General features: G+C 45.6%; 1 protein-coding gene across 1 annotated transcript in view; it reads right to left on the reverse strand.

Annotated features, from left to right (window-relative positions):
• The window catches only part of LOC138853888 (zinc finger protein 271-like), a 99,892-nt gene extending 85,851 nt beyond the window's left edge, over positions 1–14,041 (reverse strand). Inside the window, exon 1 of the mRNA XM_070093453.1 lies at positions 13,946–14,041. The gene's annotated coding sequence lies outside the window, so the exon portion shown is untranslated. The remainder of the gene's footprint in view (positions 1–13,945) is intronic.
• Positions 14,042–22,303: the final 8,262 nt, after the last annotated feature.

Raw genomic sequence — 22,303 nt, forward strand, 5'->3', positions numbered from 1 at the left:
GAGGGCTGGTGTGAGTTGCATCATGGGTGTTAGTGGACTTGTGTGGGTTGCATCATGGGTGTTAGTGGACTGGTGTGGGTGGCATCCTGGGTGTTAGTGGACTGGTGCGGGTGGCATCCTGGGTGTTGGTGGATTCGTGTGGGTCACATCCTGGGTGTTAGTGGACTGGTGCAGGTGGCATCCTGGGTGTTAGTGGACTGGTGCGGGTGGCATCCTGGGTGTTAATGAACTGGTGTGGGTGGCATCCTGGGTGTTAGTGAACTGGTGTGGTTCGTATTCTGGGTGTTTGTGGACTGGTGTGGGTTGTATCCTGGGTGTTAGTGAACTGGTGTGGGTGGCATCCTGGGTGTTTGTGGACTGGTGTGGGTTGCATCATGGGTGTTAGCGGACTGGTGTGGGTCGCATCATGGGAGTTAGTGGACTGGTGTGGGTGGCATCATGGGTGTTAGTGGACTGGTGAGGGCAGCATCCTGTGCGTTAATGGACTGGTGTGGGTGGCATCCTCTGCATTAATGGACTGGTGTGGGTGGCATCCTGTGTGTTAATGGACTGGTGTGGGTGGTATCCTGGGTGTTAATGGACTGGTGTGGGTGGCATCCTGCGTGTTAATGGACTAGTGTGGGTGGTATTCTGGGTGTCATTGGACTGGTGTGGGTGGCATCATAGGTGTTAATGGACTGGTGTGGGTGGCATCAGAGGTGTTAATGGACTGGTGTGGGTGGCATCCTGTGTGTTAATGGACTGGTGTGGGTGGTATCCTGTGTGTTAATGGACTGGTGCGGGTGGTATCCTGGGTGTTAATGGACTGGTGTGGGTGGCATCCTGTGTGTTAATGGATTGGTGTGGGTGGCATCCTGTGTGTTAATGGACTGGTTTGGGTGGCATCCTATGTGTTAATGGACTGGTGTGGGTGGTATCCTGTGTGTTAATGGACTAGTGTGGGTGGTATCCTGGGTGCTAATGGACTGGTGTGGGTGACATCCTGTGTATTAATGGACTGGTGTGGGTGGTATCCTGGGTGTTAATGGACTGGTGTGGGTGGCATCCGGTGTGTTAATGGACTGGTGTGGTTGGTATCCTGGGTGTTAATGGACTAGTGTGGGTGGCATCCTGGGTGTTAATGGACTGGTGTGGGTTGGTATCCTGGGTGTTAATGGACTGATGTGGGTTGGTATCCTGGGTGTTAATGGACTGGTGTGGGTGGTATCCTGGGTGTTAATGGACTGGTGTGGGTGGTATCCTGGGTGTTGATGGACTGGTGTGGGTGGTATCCTGGGTGTTAATGGACTGGTTTGGGTGCCATCCTGGGTGTTAATGGACTGGTGTGGGTGGTATCCTGGGTGTTAATGGACTGGTGTGGGTTGTATCCTGGGTGTTGATGGACTGGTGTGGGTGGTATCATGGGTGTTGATGGACTGGTGTGGGTGGTATCCTGGGTGTTAATGGACTGGTGTGGGTGGTATCCTGGGTGTTAATGGACTAGTGTGGGTGGTATCCTGGGTGTTAATGGACTCATGTGGGTGCCATCCTGGTTGTTAATGGACTGGTGTGGGTGGTATCCTGGGTGTTAATGGACTGGTGTGGGTGGTATCCTGGGTGTTGATGGACTGGTGTGGGTGGTATCCTGGGTGTTAATGGACTGGTTTGGGTGCCATCCTGGGTGTTAATGGACTGGTGTGGGTGGTATCCTGGGTGTTAATGGACTGGTGTGGGTTGTATCCTGGGTGTTGATGGACTGGTGTGGGTGGTATCCTGGGTGTTGATGGACTGGTGTGGGTGGTATCCTGGGTGTTAATGGACTGGAGTGGGTGGTATCCTGAGTGTTAATGGACTAGTGTGGGTGGTATCCTGGGTGTTAATGGACTGGTGTGGGTGGTATCCTGGGTGTTAATGGACTGGTGTGGGTGGTATCCTGGGTGTTGATGGACTGCTGTGGGTGGCATCCTGGGTGTTAATGGACTGGTGTGGGTGGTATCCTGGGTGTTAATGGACTGGTGTGGGTGGTATCCTAGGTGTTAATGGACTGGTGTGGGTGGTATCCTGGGTGTTAATGGACTTGTTATCCTCTCCAACCGTCAGCGTGCCTCGTTGTGCTCCCGGCTTTCTGGTGTTTTCACGGTCGCTCTTACGTGCTAGAACTTTAATTTGTGTCATCAATCCTATACGATACATCCCTCTAGCGCCTGGAACCAATCTTGGGCGGAAAACATTATATACTGAGTCAAAAAAGGAGAATTAGTGTGCATTACCTAGCAGAGTTTACTGCCAGAGGGGAATCATAGGCCTGTTTCCCGTGTGAAAAAAATAATAATAATTGAACGTTGTGTCAGAGGAAAGAAAGTCTCCCTGAAAGCATTGAGTATACATAGTGTATAGTGTATACTACAGTGGCTCCCTAGTATATTGATGATAAAGGCTAAAGTGTCATTTGAAAACAGGTGAATTTGTAAATGAAGTGATAAGCCTATAGAGGCAGGTGCCAGAAGTCGCCAGAAACTTACCACAGGTCAGCTGTTTTTAATAATCTTCCTGGCCTGCTAGTGTACTCGCATATAATCTAGTGATACCAGTGAATAGCAGAATACAGTGTTGTAGTAGCAACTAACCAGTATTATAATGGTACTTAGTGGAGTGGAGTGACTTTCATTAGTTTCTTTTCTTGAAATACGAGACGTTACTGTGAATTTCATATAACCTGTAGTTACCAGCGGTCGCAATATACACAACGAGAAGCAATTATTACTACAGAAAAAGCGTCCTTCCTCCAAAATTTGCACCAGTCAACTATAGTGATAATATAGCATTTATTGTGGTGGAGACGGAAAAACAAAAATAGAAAAGCCAGATACAGCGATTGATAAACAAAGAGGTCGACTGTACGTCATTGTAGGAGCTGCCAGATATCACCGGCTCTTCAACACGCAAGTTATACTTTTGTATCAGTCAAATCACATATTACTCGGGTAGATAATTTCCAGTAGATCCTTCATGTGTTAGCTCAAATCACCGACCAGTATGTTTTAAATAAGTGACCCACTGATCAGAGCAGATCGACTGGTCCGAACCCTTGACTGGTCCGAACCCTTGACTGGTCCGAACCCGGGACTGGTTTCAAACAGTTTCGTTGGACAATAAAGCAGACTGTAAACGGATGGGTTTGTAGGCGCCCTTATAAACACAAACATTAAAAATCAGGAACGTGACGGTAAGCTGTCCAATATACAAAAAGAGTTAGAAACAGAAATACAAATAGCTAGAGCTTCATTTAAGGTTATTAATATAATATTCAAGAGGTTGCTAGTAGACTTGCAGTAAATCAACCATTCAAATCATTATGAAGCTGTGTGTAGTCTGTGGTCAGTCAAACAAACGGGCTACCACATGGATAAATTGTCATTTTTGTGGAAATTGGTGTCACGCTCCTTGTGCAGATATCCCAGAACTAGCTACAAGCAGTATTAAAACAGAGAAGTGTTTTTGGGTATGCCCAAATGAGGAAAATCTGTGGACTAAAATCACAAGGGTATTAAAAGAGGATAACATCAAAGCTGCTTTCATAGAAAACCTGGAAGCTTTCTACAACAGATGGGAACATAAAAAGTCCGGGCTGAATGGTACTGCCCTTGATACTGGCCATGTAGTCACAAACTGTAAGGCTGGAGGTGATGTCCTGGTAGTCAGTAAATGTAGGGCTGATAGTGCTGTCCTGGGAGACAGTAATGGTGAAGCTGGAGGTGCTGTCCTGGGAGACAGTAATGGTGAAGCTGGAGATACTGTCCTGGGAGACAGTAATGGTGAAGCTGGAGGTGCTGTCCTGGGAGACAGAAATGGTGAAGCTGGAGATACTGTCCTGGTAGACAGTAATGGTGAAGCTGGAGATTTTGTCCAGGTAGTCGGGAATTATACGCAGGAAGGAATACATATAAATGACCTCATAGAGGACAGGAGCCATAGTAGGGAAACAAGTGTAGTCAAAGATAAGATAAAACCAATATTGCAAACCAGAAATACCGCAGGAAATAGCAAACAAGAGGACTCCAATAGCAATAGTGAGGATAAATTACCAAAAACAACTGGTGGGAGCTCCATTGTTGGTGCTAAGGAGGATAGGAATAAGACAGGGAAACATGCACCAACAGGGAATACAGTCACAGAAACCCAAGGCAAACGGAAACCAAGCCTGTGCACATACTATGCACTTGGTATCTGCTGGCATGGGAAATCTGGAAAAACAGATGGGACATGCAACTATGACCACCCTAGAAAATGTCATGCCCATATGACAACAGGAAAATGCAAACTCCCTTCCTGTAAGCTTTTTCACCCTGAAATGTGTACCTCTTCAGTACAGGAAAGACTGTGCTATAACTTAAATTGCCAGGCATACCATCTAAAGGGGACAAAAAGATACAAAACATCCAGGCCATGGGAAAACCTGGGTAGCCACAGCCACTCAAGAGGGAGAGGTTTTTTAGTGCCAGGAAGGAAAAAAAACTGGCAGGAAATGGCAGAAATCGTACACCAAATCCAGTCATTCCTGGAGTGGAACCACAGTCGATGGCCTCCACTCCAAACCAACAGATACAGATACTAATGCCGGAAAAAAAATCCCCCCCCAGTACCAACAATACCACCAGTCCGATAACATTCTTCTTTGCAAATATACAGGGTCTAAAGCCAGCAATAAACAACAAAATACCTTTCATCCGTGGACTGCTTGCAGAGGCAAAGGCAATGTTCGCGGCTTTCACTGAGACCCACATAAAGGATCACTTGGACAACGAAATATGGATCCCAGGTTACAACCTATACAGATGTGACAGAGTGAACAGGCAAAAGGGGGGGGTTGGCCTGTACATTGCAGAGTCACTTGTTTGCACAGAACTGCTTAATGCCTCAAATGACGTAGTGGAAGTTTTAGCAGTAAAGGTCGAGAACCAAAACCTAGTCATTGTGGTAGTCTACAAGCCTCCGGATGCAACATCCCAGCAATTCCAGGAACAGCTGTTAAAAATTGACCACTGTCTGGAAAATCTTCCAGCTCCTGCACCCAACATCTTGCTCCTGGGGGATTTCAACTTAAGGCACCTAAAATGGAGGAATATAGCAAATAATATTGTTGCAGTAATAACACCAGGAGGCAGCTCTGATGAAAACTCACACTCACACGAGCTTTTAAATCTCTGCACAAAATTCAATTTAAACCAGCAAATAATAGAGCCTACTAGACTGGAGAATACACTAGACCTCATCTTCACTAACAATGATGATCTGATAAGAAATGTCACCATATCAAAAACAATATACTCAGATCACAACATAATTGAGGTTCAGACATGTATGCGTGGAGCCTCAGACCGACAAAATGAGACTAGTCACGAGGGAGCATTCACCAAATTCAACTTCAATAACAAAAACATAAAGTGGGACCAAGTAAACCAAGTCCTAACCGATATAAGCTGGGAAGATATACTAAGCAACACAGACCCAAACTTATGCCTAGAACAGATTAACTCGGTGGCACTCGATGTATGCACAAGGCTTATTCCTCTAAGAAAAAGGAGGAGTAGATGTAAAATAGAAAGAGACAGGCGCTCCCTTTACAGGCGACGGAAAAGAATAACAGAGCGGCTAAAAGAGGTCAATATATCAGAAATGCGCAGGGAGACACTGGTCAGAGAAATAGCAAGCATCGAACTTAAGCTAAAAGAATCCTTTAGGAGTCAGGAATCGCGGGAAGAACTAAAAGCCATAAATGAAATCGAAAGAAACCCAAAGTATTTCTTCTCCTATGCCAAATCAAAATCGAGAACAACGTCCAGTATTGGGCCCCTACTTAAACAAGATGGGTCCTACACAGATGACAGCAAGGAAATGAGTGAGCTACTCAAGTCCCAATATGACTCAGTTTTTAGCAAGCCGCTAACCAGACTGAGAGTCGAAGATCAAAATGAATTTTTTATGAGAGAGCCACAAAATTTGATTAACACAAGCCTATCCGATGTTATCCTGACGCCAAATGACTTCGAACAGGCGATAAATGACATGCCCATGCACTCTGCCCCAGGGCCAGACTCATGGAACTCTGTGTTCATCAAGAACTGCAAGAAGCCCCTATCACGAGCCTTTTCCATCCTATGGAGAGGGAGCATGGACACGGGGGTCGTCCCTCAGTTACTAAAAACAACAGACATAGCCCCACTCCACAAAGAGGGCAGTAAAGCAACAGCAAAGAACTACAGACCAATAGCACTAACATCCCATATCATAAAAATCTTTGAAAGGGTCCTAAGAAGCAAGATCACCACCCATCTAGAAACCCATCAGTTACACAACCCAGGGCAACATGGGTTTAGAACAGGTCGCTCCTGTCTGTCTCAACTACTGGATCACTACGACAAGGTCCTAAATGCACTAGAAGACAAAAAGAATGCAGATGTAATATATACAGACTTTGCAAAAGCCTTCGACAAGTGTGACCATGGCGTAATAGCGCACAAAATGCGCGCTAAAGGAATAACAGGAAAAGTTGGTCGATGGATCTATAATTTCCTCACTAACAGAACACAGAGAGTAGTCGTCAACAGAGTAAAGTCCGAGGCAGCTACGGTGAAAAGCTCTGTTCCACAAGGCACAGTACTAGCTCCCATCTTGTTCCTCATCCTCATATCCGACATAGACAAGGATGTCAGCCACAGCACCGTGTCTTCCTTTGCAGATGACACCCGAATCTGCATGACAGTGTCTTCCATTGCAGACACTGCAAGGCTCCAGGCGGACATCAACCAAATCTTTCAGTGGGCTGCAGAAAACAATATGAAGTTCAACGATGAGAAATTTCAATTACTCAGATATGGTAAACATGAGGAAATTAAATCTTCATCAGAGTACAAAACAAATTCTGGCCACAAAATAGAGCGAAACACCAACGTCAAAGACCTGGGAGTGATTATGTCGGAGGATCTCACCTTCAAGGACCATAACATTGTATCAATCGCATCTGCTAGAAAAATGACAGGATGGATAATGAGAACCTTCAAAACTAGGGAGGCCAAGCCCATGATGACACTCTTCAGGTCACTTGTTCTATCTAGGCTGGAATATTGCTGCACTCTAACAGCACCTTTCAAGGCAGGTGAAATTGCCGACCTAGAAAATGTACAGAGAACTTTCACGGCGCGCATAACGGAGATAAAACACCTCAATTACTGGGAGCGCTTGAGGTTTCTAAACCTGTATTCCCTGGAACGCAGGAGGGAGAGATACATGATTATATACACCTGGAAAATCCTAGAGGGACTAGTACCGAACTTGCACACGAAAATCACTCACTACGAAAGCAAAAGACTTGGCAGACGATGCACCATCCCCCCAATGAAAAGCAGGGGTGTCACTAGCACGTTAAGAGACCATACAATAAGTGTCAGGGGACCGAGACTGTTCAACTGCCTCCCAGCACACATAAGGGGGATTACCAACAGACCCCTGGCAGTCTTCAAGCTGGCACTGGACAAGCACCTAAAGGCAGTTCCTGATCAGCCGGGCTGTGGCTCGTACGTTGGTTTGCGTGCAGCCAGCAGCAACAGCCTGGTTGATCAGGCGCTGATCCACCAGGAGGCCTGGTCACAGACCGGGCCGCGGGGGCGTTGACCCCCGAAACTCTCTCCAGGTAAACTCCAGGTGGTATCCTGGGTGTTGATGGACTGGTGTGGGTGGCATCCTGGGTGTTAATGGACTGGTGTGGGTGGTATCCTGGGTGTTAATGGACTGGTGTGGGTGGTATCCTGGGTGTTAATGGACTGGTGTGGGTGGTATCCTGGGTGTTAATGGACTGGTGTGGGTGGTATCCTGGGTGTTAATGGACTGGTGTGGGTGGTATCCTGGGTGTTAATGGACTGGTGTATGTGGTATCCTAGGTGTTAATGGACTGGTGTGGGTGGCATCCTGGGTGTTAATGGACTGGTGTGGGTGGTATCCTGGGTGTTAATGGACTGGTGTGGGTGGTATCCTGGGTGTTAATGGACTGGTGTGGGTTGTATCCTGGGTGTTGATGGACTGGTGTGGGTGGTATCCTGGGTGTTGATGGACTGGTGTGGGTGGTATCCTGGGTGTTAATGGACTGGTGTGGGTGGTATCCTGGGTGTTAATGGACTAGTGTGTGTGGTATCTTGGGTGTTAATGGACTCGTGTGGGTGCCATCCTGGGTTAATGGACTGGTTTGGGTGCCATCCTGGGTGTTAATGGACTGGTGTGGGTGGTATCCTGGGTGTTAAAGGACTGGTGTGGGTTGTATCCTGGGTGTTGATGGACTGGTGTGGGTGGTATCCTGGGTGTTGATGCACTGGTGTGGGTGGTATCCTGGGTGTTAATGGACTGGTGTGGGTGGTATCCTGGGTGTTAATGGACTAGTGTGGGTGGTATCCTGGGTGTTAATGGACTGGTGTGGGTGGTATCCTGGGTGTTAATGGACTGGTGTGGGTGGTATCCTGGGTGTTGATGGACTGGTGTGGGTGGCATCCTGGGTGTTAATGGACTGGTGTGGGTGGTATCCTGGGTGTTAATGGACTGGTGTGGGTGGTATCCTGGGTGTTAATGGACTGGTGTGGGTGGTATCCTGGGTGTTAATGGACTGGTGTGGGTGGTATCCTGGGTGTTGATGGACTGGTGTGGGTGGCATCCTGGGTGTTAATGGACTGGTGTGGGTGGTATCCTGGGTGTTGATGGACTGGTGTGGGTGGCATCCTGGGTGTTAATGGACTGGTGTGGGTGGTATCCTGGGTGTTGATGGACTGGTGTGGGTGGCATCCTGGGTGTTAATGGACTGGTGTGGGTGGTATCCTGGGTGTTAATGGACTGGTGTGGGTGGCATCCTGGGTGTTAATGGACTGGTGTGGGTGGTATCCTGGGTGTTAATGGACTGGTGTGGGTGGTATCCTGGGAAAAAACTGACATAATCTGCAGGAAATATTGTACATAACAAGTAACTTTGCACAGTGTCACTGATGACAACTATGATATGTATACCTAGTACATGTACTTGTTTACATGTATGCCTTGTACATGTACTTGTATACATGTATACCTTGTGCATGTAGTTGTTTACATGTATGCCTTGTACATGTACTTGTATACATGTATTCCTTGTGCATGTACTTGTATACATGTATACCTTGTGCATGTACTTGTGTACATGTATACCTTGCACTTGTATACACATATATCTTGCACGTGTACTTGTATATATGTATACCTTTTACATGTATACCTTGTATATGTATACCTTGTATATGTACTTGTATACATGTATTCCTTGTACATGCACTTGTATATATGTGTACCTTGTACATGCACCTGTTTACAAATATACCTTGTGCATGTACTTGTGTACATGTATACCTTGTACTTGTATATACACATGTCTTGCACATGTACTTGTATACATGTATACCTTTTACATGTACACATGTATACCTTGTACATGTACACATGTATACCTTGTATATGTAGTTGTATACATGTATACCTTGAACATATATACCTTGTACATGTATACTTTGTACATGTACACCTTGTACATGTATACCTTGTACGTGTATACCTTGTATGTGTATACCTTGTATGTGTATACCTTGTACGTGTATACCTTGTACGTGTATACCTTGTACTTCTATACATGTATACCTTGTACTGGTGGCCTGGTGGCTAACGCTCTCACTTCACACAGTGAGGGCCCGGGTTCGATTCCCAGCCAGGGTGGAAACATTGGGCGTGTTTCTTTCCACCTGTTGTCTATGTTCACCCATCAGTAAATTGGGTACCTGGGTGTTAATGGACTGGTGTGGGTCGCATCCTGGGACACTGACCTAGTTTGCCCGAAATGCTGAGTATAACAAGGGGCTTTCTATGTAGTAGTATGTCACTGATGTCAGCTACACCTGTATACCTTGTACATGTACTTGTATATATGTATACCATGTACATGTACTTGTAGTAAATAAAGATATTATACATGTACACCTTGTACATCTACTTGTATACATTGTACATGTACACATGTGTCCCTTGTACATGTATACATATGTACCTTGTACATTTATACCTTGTACATGTATATCTTGTACATGTATACATGTATACCTTGTACATGCACTTGTATACATGTATACTTGTATACATGCATACCTTGTACATGCACTTGTATACATGTATACCTTGTATACATGTATACTTTTTTTTTTTTTTTTTATTATCACACCGGCCGATTCCCACCAAGGCAGGGTGGCCCGAAAAAGAAAAACTTTCACCATCATTCACTCCATCACTGTCTTGCCAGAAGGGTGCTTTACACTACAGTTTTTAAACTGCAACATTAACACCCCTCCTTCAGAGTGCAGGCACTGTACTTCCCCTCTCCAGGACTCAAGTCCGGCCTGCCGGTTTCCCTGAATCCCTTCATAAATGTTACTTTGCTCACACTCCAACAGCACGTCAAGTATTAAAAACCATTTGTCTCCATTCACTCCTATCAAACACGCTCACGCATGCCTGCTGGAAGTCCAAGCCCCTCGCACACAAAACCTCCTTTACCCCCTCCCTCCAACCCTTCCTAGGCCGACCCCTACCCCGCCTTCCTTCCACTACAGACTGATACACTCTTGAAGTCATTCTGTTTCGCTCCATTCTCTCTACATGTCCGAACCACCTCAACAACCCTTCCTCAGCCCTCTGGACAACAGTTTTGGTAATCCCGCACCTCCTCCTAACTTCCAAACTACGAATTCTCTGCATTATATTCACACCACACATTGCCCTCAGACATGACATCTCCACTGCCTCCAGCCTTCTCCTCGCTGCAACATTCATCACCCACGCTTCACACCCATATAAGAGCGTTGGTAAAACTATACTCTCATACATTCCCCTCTTTGCCTCCAAGGACAAAGTTCTTTGTCTCCACAGACTCCTAAGTGCACCACTCACTCTTTTTCCCTCATCAATTCTATGATTCACCTCATCTTTCATAGACCCATCCGCTGACACGTCCACTCCCAAATATCTGAATACGTTCACCTCCTCCATACTCTCTCCCTCCAATCTGATATTCAATCTTTCATCACCTAATCTTTTTGTTATCCTCATAACCTTACTCTTTCCTGTATTCACCTTTAATTTTCTTCTTTTGCACACCCTACCAAATTCATCCACCAATCTCTGCAACTTCTCTTCAGAATCTCCCAAGAGCACAGTGTCATCAGCAAAGAGCAGCTGTGACAACTCCCACTTTGTGTGTGATTCTTTATCTTTTAACTCCACGCCTCTTGCCAAGACCCTCGCATTTACTTCTCTTACAACCCCATCTATAAATATATTAAACAACCACGGTGACATCACACATCCTTGTCTAAGGCCTACTTTTACTGGGAAAAAATTTCCCTCTTTCCTACATACTCTAACTTGAGCCTCACTATCCTCGTAAAAACTCTTCACTGCTTTCAGTAACCTACCTCCTACACCATACACTTGCAACATCTGCCACATTGCCCCCCTATCCACCCTGTCATACGCCTTTTCCAAATCCATAAATGCCACAAAGACCTCTTTAGCCTTATCTAAATACTGTTCACTTATATGTTTCACTGTAAACACCTGGTCCACACACCCCCTACCTTTCCTAAAGCCTCCTTGTTCATCTGCTATCCTATTCTCCGTCTTACTCTTAATTCTTTCAATTATAACTCTACCATACACTTTACCAGGTACACTCAACAGACTTATCCCCCTATAATTTTTGCACTCTCTTTTTTCCCCTTTGCCTTTATACAAAGGAACTATGCATGCTCTCTGCCAATCCCTAGGTACCTTACCCTCTTCCATACATTTATTAAACAATTGCACCAACCACTCCAAAACTATATCCCCACCTGCTTTTAACATTTCTATCTTTATCCCATCAATCCCGGCTGCCTTACCCCCTTTCATTTTACCTACTGCCTCACGAACTTCCCTCACACTCACAACTGGCTCTTCCTCACTCCTACAAGATGTTATTCCTCCTTGCCCTATACACGAAATCACAGCTTCCCTATCTTCATCAACATTTAACAATTCCTCAAAATATTCCTTCCATCTTCCCAATACCTCTAACTCTCCATTTAATAACTCTCCTCTCCTATTTTTAACTGACAAATCCATTTGTTCTCTAGGCTTTCTTAACTTGTTAATCTCACTCCAAAACTTTTTCTTATTTTCAACAAAATTTGTTGATAACATCTCACCCACTCTCTCATTTGCTCTCTTTTTACATTGCTTCACCACTCTCTTAACCTCTCTCTTTTTCTCCATATACTCTTCCCTCCTTGCATCACTTCTACTTTGTAAAAACTTCTCATATGCTAACTTTTTCTCCCTTACTACTCTCTTTACATCATCATTCCACCAATCGCTCCTCTTCCCTCCTGCACCCACTTTCCTGTAACCACAAACTTCTGCTGAACACTCTAACACTACATTTTTAAACCTACCCCATACCTCTTCGACCCCATTGCCTATGCTCTCATTAGCCCATCTATCCTCCAATAGCTGTTTATATCTTACCCTAACTGCCTCCTCTTTTAGTTTATAAACCTTCACCTCTCTCTTCCCTGATGCTTCTATTCTCCTTGTATCCCATCTACCTTTTACTCTCAGTGTAGCTACAACTAGAAAGTGATCTGATATATCTGTGGCCCCTCTATAAACATGTACATCCTGAAGTCTACTCAACAGTCTTTTATCTACCAATACATAATCCAACAAACTACTGTCATTTCGCCCTACATCATATCGTGTATACTTATTTATCCTCTTTTTCTTAAAATATGTATTACCTATAACTAAACCCCTTTCTATACAAAGTTCAATCAAAGGGCTCCCATTATCATTTACACCTGGCACCCCAAACTTACCTACCACACCCTCTCTAAAAGTTTCTCCTACTTTAGCATTCAAGTCCCCTACCACAATTACTCTCTCACTTGGTTCAAAGGCTCCTATACATTCACTTAACATCTCCCAAAATCTCTCTCTCTCCTCTGCATTCCTCTCTTCTCCAGGTGCATACACGCTTATTATGACCCACTTCTCGCATCCAACCTTTACTTTAATCCACATAATTCTTGAATTTACACATTCATATTCTCTTTTCTCCTTCCATAACTGATCATTTAACATTACTGCTACCCCTTCCTTTGCTCTAACTCTCTCAGATACTCCAGATTTAATCCCATTTATTTCCCCCCACTGAAACTCTCCTACCCCCTTCAGCTTTGTTTCGCTTAGGGCCAGGACATCCAACTTCTTTTCATTCATAACATCAGCAATCATCTGTTTCTTGTCATCCGCACTACATCCACGCACATTTAAGCAACCCAGTTTTATAAAGTTTTTCTTCTTCTCTTTTTTAGTAATTGTATACAGGAGAAGGGGTTACTAGCCCATTGCTCCCGGCATTTTAGTCGCCTCATACGACACGCATGGCTTACGTACTTGTATACATGTATACCTTGTACATGCACTTGTATGCATATACACCTTGTACATGCACTTGTATATATGTATACCTTATACATATACTTGTATACATGTATACCTTGTATATGCACTTGTATACCTTGTACATATACTTGTATACATGTATACCTTGTACATGTATTTGCCTACATGTATACCTTGTACATGTATTTGCCTACATGTATACCTTGTACATGTATTTGCCTACATGTATACCTTGTACGTATACATGTATATATGTATACCTTATACATGTAGAAATATAGAATGGTAAATTACCAAGGAACTGTGGTGAGTAACTGCCTTAACAATATATAATGAAAGTAGTCACTGTACTAACCTCATAATACAATGTGGTAGTTGGTACAACATATATAATGATAGTCACTGTACTAACCTCATAATACAATGTGGTAGTTGGTACAACATATATAATGAAAATAATCAAGAAGATTGTGTCACCATTGTTGACATTCTCTCAGGTTAGTGTTGCCACCTCCACCAACACTCACTCTCATACTACACACTCTTCACAATACTTTGTTATCACTAAATAACAAGCGTTATCTCACAACATTTATAACTAAAATATTTGTTGCATTTACTAGAGCTGAAGATAAAATTAAGAAAATAAACATATTCCATGTCTTCTTCTTCTGTTGGGGTTTCAGGGCCACTGACAGCATACGCCGTATCGAGCCCGGCCGTCCAGTGCTAGGAGAGGGAATATCGACCAAAGTGGAAGAATGTCTTGACTAATATTATATGTCTCTGATACGTCCTGAAGCCAGCAGGAAGGAACAGGTACAAACCAATATCTCCTGACTGTCCGGAGGGCGAAACCCCTCCCCGTTGAGGAGAACAAGTAGAGTGAAAGTGTGCACCCCAAGTGTGCGCAAGGCTGCACGTAGAGTAGTCCGTGCAGAGTGATAACGTGGGCACCACAGTAGGAAGTGTTCCACCGCCTCAGGCTGTGAGGGACACCACTGGCAGTACGGAGAGTCCGTCATCCGAAAGCGATATAGATGAGCCTCCAGTCTCGAGTGCTCGACTCAAAGGAGAGTCAGTACAACGTCCACCGAGCGGTTGGGATGGCGAGCCCAAGGGCAGGGGCCATTAAAAGTTCGGACAGAGCCCAACGCCGAAGAAGAGAGGGAGTGTGCAAGGCCCTCTTGCCTCTGATGACGGATTCCCTTCCAGACAGCCCTTGTGAAATCACTATGGCCCAGGGCAAGAGGGGTAACAGTAGGAAGTGTGTGCGCGAGGGAGGTCGCCTGATCTGCCACTTCATTTCCCCAGATTCCAACATGGGCGGGAACCCACTGAAGGGAGATGCTCCAACCTGGGCTCCGCAAGAAGCGCAGGAGGAGAGATTGTGTCTGTCGAACGAGGACGCGCAGTGATCGTGGACGGGCAGAGCACAAAAGTGCCAGGGAAGATTTGGAATCAGAGAAGAGGACCAGTGGTTGTGGGGGAATGTGATCTAGGACAAAAGCCAGAGCCTGGTGAATGGCGAAGAGCTCCCCTGCCAGAACAGAATCAGCAGAGTCCAACTGCCACGTTTGACACAGGGAGAGATTAGCGAAGAAGGCCGTAGATGATGAAGAAGGGGGAGAGGACCGTGCCAAGCCATCCGTGTAGATGGAGAATGAAGAGCCATATGTAACAGAGCAAAACTCTTCAAACAGAAACGCAACTAACTGAGGGGGTTCCCTGTTCCTGTAATGCCAATCCAGGTGGATGTATTGTGTCAGGTCCAGCCAGAGGGGTGCCGGAGAGTGGAGAAGGGAGGGAGTCACCACAAGTGCAGGAAGAGTAAGGCAGGTCAGAGAACGCTGGGCCCTGGCTACAAAGGAAGGCTGAACCAAACGTGGGGGGACAGAGGCTGTCTCCCACATCTGTGAAGAGAGGCGACAGAGGTGAGTACAAGGCAGAGAGGCCATATGATGGAGTCGTAAACAGTTCCTCGCTCTCCTCACCGACGAGAGAGGGACTATCCCCGACTCTGCCTCCATGGCTGCGATAGGGGTGGAATGGAATGCCCCCAGCATATTATGAATGGCTGAATTCTGGAGGATGTCTAAGCGATGAAGAGAGGAGGAAGAAGCCGAGCCATACACCTCACTCGCATAAGTGAGCTTGCTGCGAATCATAGCTATATAGAACTTATGGAGAAGGTCTCGATCCGCACCCCACTTGGTGCCAGAGATCTGGCGCATAAGTGTAATGTGACGTGCACATGAGATGTGGAGGGCCGCTATGTGTTTCTTCCATGTCAAGAATGGTGCATCTAAGGTGACTCCCAACCAACGATGAGAAGAGAGCAAAGGGATTGGCGTCTGATTCAATGAGACTGATGGAAGAGTGGGGAGTCGGCGTCTAGTAAAGCATAAGAGCTTGGACTTAGTGTCACTAACCTCCAAACCCCAGGTGGTGGCCCATGATGTTATGCATTGCAGGGCACCCTGAAGTGTTTCCTGTGCTGTCAGTAAAGCTGGGGCACTGCACATAAGGGCCACATCATCTGCATATACCAGGGTATGCACGCCCTGGATGGAAGGGAGATCTGATAATAAGACGGAGAAAAGGAGTGGGCTAAGAACAGATCCCTGGGGCACTCCCCGGTATACAGGACAGGGTGAGGACAAAGCGCCACCCACTGCTACATGAAAGGTCCTCCCTTGCAAAAAGTTGCGCATCCAGCAGAGGGGAGCTCCTGTCAGCCATATGCTGGCCAACTTGAAAATAATCGCTGTGTGTGATGCAGAGTCAAATGCTCTGCGTAGGTCCAAAAATGCAGCTAAAAGGAACTCCCGACATTCAAATGAAGTGTGCACAAGCTGTGTAAATTGAAGCAAAGGGTTGAGGGTGGATCGATCTTCTGGGAAGCCACTCTGGTTTTCAGGCAGGAGGCCATGTTCCTCAATCCACCAAGAGAGACGAGTAGCCACCAGTCATTCCAGCACCTTACCCAAGCAGGGCAGTAGAGCAATGGGCTGGTAAGAGCTCGGTTGGGTATCATCCTTGCCCGGCTTTAGAATCGGAACCAGAAAAGAGTGTTTCCATATATCAGGGAAGACACCTGTATACCAGCTGGTATTGAAAACCTCCAGCATAGTTTCTGTACAGGAGGGAGGTAGATGTAGTATAAATGAATAGGGTAAGTTGTCCTCCCCCGGAAAAGAGCGGGAAGAAAGTTGGGAAAGTGCCCGCTGTAGTTCATGGGAGCTAAAGGGAGATGCCAACACTTGGCGCAGTGAACCTCGGGTACAGCAGGTGGCAAAGGGCCCCATTTGATCATCTTAGAGGGTAAAAGAGGAGGAGGAGAAAACATAGGACCGAAGAAATTTGCAAATGTCTCAGCCTTGTCTTGGGGTAAGAATGGGGTCGCTCCTTCTCCCAGCAGGGGAAAAGTACTTACAGAACGTGATCCCAAAATGGAGTGTAAGAAACCCCATGCCTGACTGGCAGAGGTATGAAAAGAAAGAGGAGAACAGAATAAAGCCAAGGATGCACGTTTTGCCTGGAGGAGGGTTCACCGACGAAGAGCGTCTGCCCTTCGGTAAGCCAACTGCTGAGTCCGAGAGGGTTGGCGCCACGACCGTGCCCACGCTTTCCGACGCGCCTTCACTGCTCAGAGGCACTCATCATTCCACCATGGAACCCAGGGCCGTGAACGCGAGAAACTCCCGGAGGGACAGAATGAACGCAAGCCTCCCTCAAGCATGGCCCCTTGCAGAGACGCGACAGCCTCATTCAGCAAGGAGTCCTGAGGCAGGCTGTAATCAGCAAGTGCCCGATTATAGGTTGTCCAACCAGCCTGGGTGATTTTCCACCGTGAACGAACTGCCATCACCGGCACTACTAAGGCTTCATTTGTAGAAGTAAGTACTGGAAGATGGTCACTCCCCATGAAGGGGCCTACAGTAACAGTAGCTGTAGTAAAATATCCACACCCAAGAATGAGGTCTACGGTAGAAACTTGCCCAGTATAGGGATCCACTCTAGTCTCCAAACCTGGTGGTGTGAGCAACGGAAGGTGAGATGCGAGGAGAGTTTGGAACAGGGCCCTACCTTTGGGATTCACCGATCCCAAAGAAATGGATGGCTCCCAGAACTGGTGCCTTGCATTAAAGTCTCCCATCACAAGCGTAGAACCACGGAGTTGTCCAAAGTAATAGGTAAATTCACTTTGTGTAACCGACCTGCCCGGATTATAGATCAGGAGTATGTTGCACCACTGAGTGCCCAAGGCAACTCTCACAGCCAGAGTTTCCAACACTCCACTCTCATAGGCTTGGAGGGAGAGGGTTGTACTCTGGAGCCGGTTGCATACAAGAAGAGCTAGGCCACCTCTGCTCTCTTCAAGGCGATCCCTATGGTAAACAGTGAAACCAGGCATCCGAAAAGAATGTTGAGGGTGTAACCATGTCTCAGAGAGACCCACCACCAGTGGCTGTACCTCAGCCAGATACCTCTGAAGGTCTGGAAGCTTCCCCAGTACAGAACGTGTGTTCCAAAGAAGAAAAACAGAGGGGTGAGAAAGGTTCACATGTGTGAACTAAGCAGCCCAATAAGGCGAGGGAGAACCGAGAGACATGCAGTCACAAAAGAGGTGCCCTGGAGGTAAGAATGTAACACGTCCTCCACCAGGAGGAGGATAGGATGAAGGAACAAAGCCCAGGCAGGCGAGAGTGAGAAAGCGGGACCTTCAGACATGAAGGGTCCTGGAGTGGAAACAGGCCAAGGCTGGGGCTGAGGAGAACTGGGGGGGAGTCGGCTGCGAGACAGAAGGCTCTGGGTCGGGTATGATGTCCATCTGAACTGGGTGGGGTTCTGAACAATGAGTCGATTTGGGAACTGTACCACCTCGACGGGAGGACGTGCGTTGTGGACGAGGGGGGGCATGTGCAATAATTTCCGCAATGGAAGCCAGGTCCGAGGACACCCTAAGTTGATGTTGCCCTGGGGGTGGGGAATCCTCTAAAGGTAAAGAGAGGTCTGCAAGAGTCCCAAACCGATTTGTAACAGGGATATTAGCCCTCACAGCTGCGGAGTACAGATGCCATGGCCGTGTTGGTGTTGGGGAGACTCCCTTAGTGGGGGGCACTGGAGGCGAAGGAGGCAGGGGCTGATGGACCGTGACTGGCTTTACGGACCGCAAGCAGGAGTTATATTCATCGAGCATACAAGATCGGGCTCTGGCTGAGTTTGCCAGATCAAAAGCCTGGCAATATGCCAGGCAAGACCGGGAGGTAACCTTGTCTTTCCCCTTACAGAAGTAGCATGAAGCCGGGCAGGTACAGGTAATACCGTCTTTAACTACCGGGTGAAACCCACTGCAGCTCGCACATCTTACCTTACCACGGCAAGACAACTCTCCATGCCCGAAAAGGAAACATTTCCAACACCGGAGTAAAGGAAAAGTATAAGGAAGAACAGGAAATCTTAGATTGCCAAAAGTCACAAATTTCGGGAGAGCACCCGAGAAACATACACAAACCATACGAGATGGGATAAGACAATTCGAGAGGCTCCAAACCTCCTGCAAACCTAAGTCGTCACCCCCACTGTGAACAAATTCAGAGTGGATCTCCTCATCTGAGAGGGATGTAGAAACCAGTCCAATTCTGCCATAACAACAGCTAGCAGCGAGGATTGAGGAGTGGGCCTCCCAGCAAACAACATTCCACCTACCCAGAACATGAATGGCATTTAATGGCAAATTTCTAGCCAGAAAAGACTTATGATGGAGCTGGAGCCTTAGGGCTGCACCCCTTCCGAGTTGTTGGATGCCCCCATCTATGCAAGCCTTGCCGAAAGGAGATTCACTGATGGCGTTGATGACATCCCGTGGGTTGGTGAAGGGTGTACTGCCACCCTTAGGATGCACAAGAACCACCATCACGTCTGGAGTAATATGAGGAGAAGGAGCATAGTCTGGACAAGTGGTGGGTTGGCATTTTGGGCTAGACAGGGGCCTGGTACCATCGTCAACCTCAAGGGCCCATTTGTTTATCCCAGTAGGGGGCACACTAGCCATATCTTGGTCCGACGGTAGTGAAACAGTTGTCAACTGAGTCGAGACAGGAGGGGGGTCCCTCCCTATGGGGACGAACGACATCTCAGTCGAACCCCCATAAATGGGTCACACAACACCACCTGAAGGAGAAGACAATGACAACACAAGCACTCAAGAAAAGAAAGACAGTGAAGCAGGGCCTAAATAGGGCCTACACCACCAAGTAACAACTGAGGAACCTTCAGAAAACACGTCCATACTCCACCAATGCCGGCCGAGCTCTCCCAAAAAAATATTCAATGTAAATCCATATTTGCGACTTAAATGTCTTCATAATTAGGTCCCTTCAATTAGTAATAACAACTGTGGAAAATATTTAATTTCCGAAGCTATAGTGCCTAATAGGTGTTTAATGTGTTGATGTGGGTCAGGAAATATATTTGAAAATGAACTAGAACCAACAGGGAAGCTCTGCACCTGCGTGATGGGCAGGGAGAGGTCAAGAAGGGGCATCACTAGCGGGAGTGTTTTGAATGGAGTTAAGAGACTGGGAAAGCATGGGACCAGAAAATTGGCGTTCACGGTGGCCTAAAGATTAATGTTGTGGAAAATTGCATTTATCTGAATGTAACTCATTATGTACATAACAGTAAATGATAACAAAGATAATTATTATTTATCAAAGTTACATAGACAAGTAGGAATTTGGGACACCTAGGTCGCAAAAATATCCCCCTTCCATACCTACAACTGTCATATCCACAAGTTGCTCTAGACCTATTAATTACAAATGAAATATGTATCACCAGGAATTCTGGTCAATATATAAATTGGTGGACTGTATATTAAAATTAATGATATTTACCCACATTTATATAACAGAAGGAGAATATATCTTAGTATCACTCACCAATTTGACTGGAGATTAATGTGTATATATGGCCAGAATTATAACACAAAACTAGATAGCTTATCTGAGCTTCATGGCGCTGTCTTGTCCAGTCGTCTGATATCTCAATTTATGCAGGAATGCACATCCAACAATTTTGCCTCCTATTTGAGAGGTGTCAGCCCAGTTTTACCTCTAGAGCACGAAAAATTCTTCCCATTATTCACTAACATTTGTGTCCAATTCAAACAACAATGGCGAGTCTCTCTGTGCAGGCGCAGCTTCCCATTTTCGATAACATAATTTTTATTAAATATAGTATGGCCATCTATTTACATATAACTACTGCATTTCTGGAAAATATATACAGTATTTTTCACACTGCAGCCGGGCAGAGTTCATTGCTAAACGACTCAAATTGTTCATATGGCAATGGTGGAGGACCTGGGCACATATAGGATCTGGCATCCACATGGCGACATATTACACAAGATTTAATCACCCTTTTTTTACACTTTGCCATCCTCGTGGAATCCAGAAAGTTTCCCTAATACAATTTAAGGTATCTTGTACTCCACCATGCATTACATTCTTATGGGCATTTAGAACAATTAAATTTGTTAGATGATGAGTTTTGGGCAGTAAGATAGGGTGTTTAGCATAATCACCCAATTCAGCATTTTGTAACCTACCTCTGCGTAAATTGTGAATTCATTACCTCTGTAATTTGCTCAGCTATCAAAACTTTGGAGTCTAGTCCCTGGACCAATTATGTACCTCTGTAATCTTTTGACTACCGCCCACAGGATGGGTATGGGGTGCATAATAAACATATTAAACTAAAACTAACCTCTGCACCTACTTACATTGTTCTCTAAATACAGCCCAAATTTTTCTATTGTGGAGCCTTTCACAATTTTTCTTTCCATCATCAATTTAATCTCATTTCCATAGATTTCTTTTTGTACCCTCTTTATCCAATATTCAAGAGGATGTAGAAACTTATATGAGATATTCATCTTGTTTAGAAATTTAAACACCAACTTAGTTACATTGATTAGTTTGGGTAAAGAAGAATACTGTGGAAAATATTTTAATTTTCCGAAGCTATAGTGCCTAATAGGTGTTTAATGTGTTGATTTGGGTCAAAAATGTGTTTGAAAATGGAATAGAACCAAGAGTTCCCTCTGCGCCTGCGCGGATGTGCGAGGGAAGAGGTCGACACAGGGCATGGAGAAGTTAGTTTAATATGTTTATTATGCACCCCATACCCATCCTGTGGGCGGTAGTCAAAAGATTACAGAGGTACATAATTGGTCCAGGGACTGGACTCCAAAGTTTTGATAGCTGAGCAAGTTACAGAGGTAATGAACTCACAATTTACAAAGGTAATGAACTCACAATTTACAAAGGTAATGAACTCACAATTTACAAAGGTAATGAATTCTGTAGAATGGTTACTTACGTTTATACTTTGGCTACAATCATGAACAAATTATAGAGTAATGAGCAATTCACACTTCCACACCCGGTCACAACTGTAATGAGTTATTGGTGCAAATATTGATTGTTGAGTCACACACACCACACACACACACACACACACACACACACACACACACACACACACACACTTTAGTTTAATATCTTTATGCACCCCATACCCATCCTGTGGGCGGTAGTCAAAAGATTACAAAGGTACATAATGGGTCCAGTGACTGGACCCCAAAGTTATGATAGCTGAACTAGTTACAAAGGTAATGAACTCCAGGTAGATCTGGTCACTAATCATGGCAAGTTACAGAGGTAATGAATCAGCTTCACTCCTATACATGGTTACAGTC

This window comes from Cherax quadricarinatus, chromosome 42 (genome assembly GCF_038502225.1).
Source record: "Cherax quadricarinatus isolate ZL_2023a chromosome 42, ASM3850222v1, whole genome shotgun sequence".
Lineage (NCBI taxonomy): Eukaryota > Metazoa > Arthropoda > Malacostraca > Decapoda > Parastacidae > Cherax > Cherax quadricarinatus.